At 51.5% G+C, this 3,115-nt stretch overlaps 1 pseudogene; it reads left to right on the top strand.

The window, feature by feature from the left end:
• Positions 1-554: 554 nt before the first annotated feature.
• On the top strand, positions 555-2,270 carry LOC123462857 (annotated as a pseudogene).
• The last annotated feature ends 845 nt before the right edge of the window (positions 2,271-3,115 follow it).

Here is a 3,115-nt window from a genome sequence, read left to right on the forward strand (position 1 = left end):
TAGCCAGAACAGGGCTCAAATTGCAGAAAACCAAACCCAAGCTCTCATTGTGAGACTGGCTAACTTGCAACGTAGACTCGAATCCCAGCCTCACCAACTATCAGAAGTTAAAGTGAGGGCACTGATTAGGAAAGAGTGGGGTCCTGTGACTTGGGATGGTGATGTGTGGGAAGACCCTGAAGAACCTGGGGACATGTAAGTGTTAGATTCTGAAGAAGATGTTTTGGATGGAAATATGACCTGCCCTCCCTTAGCAGCAGTTGTATCCCCACCCCCACATCCTGAAGTATTACCCCCCCCCACCCTTGCCTGGGGGAATTCATCCCTCTTTGTCTGAGGTATTAGCAGGAAGTGCTGGTGCTTCTCAGTTCCCACTCATCTTTGCCTCTAGGCCTATAACCAGATGGAAGACTAGGCAGGCCCCTAAAGGTGAGATAGAAAGTGTGACACAGGAGGAGGTGAGGTACACCCCTAAAGAACTTCAGGAGTTTTCTAACTTGTACAGGCAGAAGCATGGGAATATGTGTGGGAATGGATTTTAAGGGTGTGGGATGATGAAGGACAGAACGTAAGATTAGATCAGGCTGAATTTACTGAAATGGGCCCATTGAGCAGAGATTTTAGATTTCACAATGCAGCTCATGCAGTTGGAAGGGGTGCCAAGAGTTTATTTGATTGGTTGGCTGAAGTATGGATCCAAAGATGGTCTACTGTGAATGAGCTCGAGCTGCCTCATATCCCTTGGCTTAATGTCGATGAAGGGATTTAAAAGCTCAGAGAACTTGGAATGCTGGAGTGGATTTGCCATGTAAACTCATCTTTGCCCCCACAATGGGAGTGTCCAGAAGATGTGCTCTTCACTAAGACTATAAGAAACAGATTTGTGAGTTTTACTTTACCCACTGAGCAATCTCACCAGTCCCAGATTATAACTCCTCTGTTTTAGAGATAGGGTCTGTATGTAGCCTTGGCTAACCTGGGACTCTCTATGTAACACAGGCTGATTTTGAACTTGCGGTTTGAACTGCCTCAGACTCCCAAGTGCTAGGATTACAGGTTCTGTCAGTAGAGACTGGATTCTAGGAACTGCTGGAGTGGGGCCACACCGAGGAGGCTGGGTATGCTCCCATGACCACTGTCTCCCTCAGGGTCGCATTCTGTTCATCATACTCTGCTCCTTGATGTTCCCCGTCATCTACATCCTCCTGTGCTGCTGGACCTGCCTGCCCCTCTGCCTGGCAACCTGCCTAGATCGCCACCTCCCTGTGGGCTCCAGGCCTACTGTGCCGGGTCCCCTGCCCTTCAGTGGCTACAGCAGCGTGCCAGATGGGAAGCCACTCGTCCGAGAACCATGTCACAGCTGTGCGGTGGTATCCAGTTCTGGCCAGATGCTGGGCTCTGGCCTGGGCACCCAGATCGACGGTGCTGATTGTGTTCTATGCATGAACCAGGCACCCACCCTGGGCTTTGAGGCCGACGTGGGCCAGCGTAGTACCCTGCGTGTGATCTCTCACACAAGTGTGCCTCTGCTGCTGTGCAACTATTCTCACTATTTCCAGCAGGCCCGGAACACGGTCTATGTGGTGTGGGGCCAGGGCAGGCACATGGACCGGGTGCTGGGTGGCCGGACCTACCGCACGCTGCTGCAGCTCACCAAAATGTACCCAGGCCTGCAGATATACACCTTCACCGAGCGCATGATGGCCCACTGTGACCAGATCTTCCAGGATGAGATGGGCAAGAACCGGAGGCAGTCCGGCTCCTTCCTCAGCACTGGCTGGTTCACCATGATCCTGGCCTTGGATCTGTGTGAGGAGATCGTAGTCTATGGGATGGTCAGTGACAGCTACTGCAGGGAGAAGAGCCCCCCCCTCGGTGCCTTACCACTACTTTGAGAAAGGCCTGCTGGACGAGTGTCAGATGTACTTGGCACACGAGAGGGCACCTCGGAGTGCCCACCGCTTCATCACCGAGAAGGATGTGTTCTCTCGCTAGGCCAAGAAGAGGCCCATCGTGTTTGCTCACCCATCCTGGAAGGCCGAGTAGTCCCTGGTCCCCAGCGGCCATCTGCCTCTACCAGGCCCACAGCCCCTCCCAGGCCACCGCACTCCATCAAGAACATTTAATTTGTGACTTTTGCCTCCTGCCACCTGCCTAGTGGACTTGGGGATGCCTTTTGTTCCCACTCTGGAGACACTTGGGAAAATTCTGGACCTCATGACTTGAAGAGGAGTCGAGGGGTACTACTATTTCAACCCCTGCTCCCTGAAGAATCCATGTCTTCATTTCGGGGTTTTCATCCACCACCGGGACTGTCAAGTGGCCTTTGCCCTGGGGCCAATGGTCCCCACTCACCAGCATTATGACCTTGTGCCAGTTCTGATATTCAGCAACAGGGAATCAAGACCTCTTAATCAGTTTCCAGATGAGCCAGTTTACAGATCCTGAGCCCCTTGATTGAAGGGGTGGCTGGGTCACCTCAAGGAAGGACCCTCCTGCAACTGCCAAAAGTTTCAATATTAAACTTACACCTATCCTTCCTCAAAGGGACCTGTGGCCTTTTGCTAGAGTAACTGTACACTGGGGGAAAGGAAATAATCAGAACTTTCAGGGCCTACTGGACAGTGGCTCTGAATTGACATTGATTCCAGGAGACCTCAAAAAGCACCATGGCTCTCCAGTTAAAGTAGGTGCTTATGGAGGTCAGGCGATCAATGGAGTTTTGGCAAATGTTAGACTGACAGTGGGTCCAGTGGGTCCCTGAACTCACCCTTTGGTTATTTCCCCAGTCCCAGAATGCATAATTGGTATAGATATACTTAGGAGTTGGCAGAGCCCCCACATTGGCTCCCTGACTTGTGGAGTGAGGGCTATTATAGTTGGAAAGGCCAAATGGAAGCCATTGAGGCTCCCACCACCAGGGAAAATAGTGAATCAAAAACAGCATCACATCCCTGGAGGGATTTCAGAAATTAGTGCCACTATAAAGGACTTGAAGGATGCAGGGGTGGTGGTTCCCACCACGTCTCCCTTTAACTCTCCTATTTGGCCTGTTGAGAAGACAGATGGATCCTGGAGAATGACAGTGGATTATCAGAAACTTAATCAGATGGTG

This window comes from Jaculus jaculus, chromosome 8 (genome assembly GCF_020740685.1).
Source record: "Jaculus jaculus isolate mJacJac1 chromosome 8, mJacJac1.mat.Y.cur, whole genome shotgun sequence".
Classification (NCBI taxonomy): Eukaryota; Metazoa; Chordata; class Mammalia; order Rodentia; family Dipodidae; genus Jaculus; species Jaculus jaculus.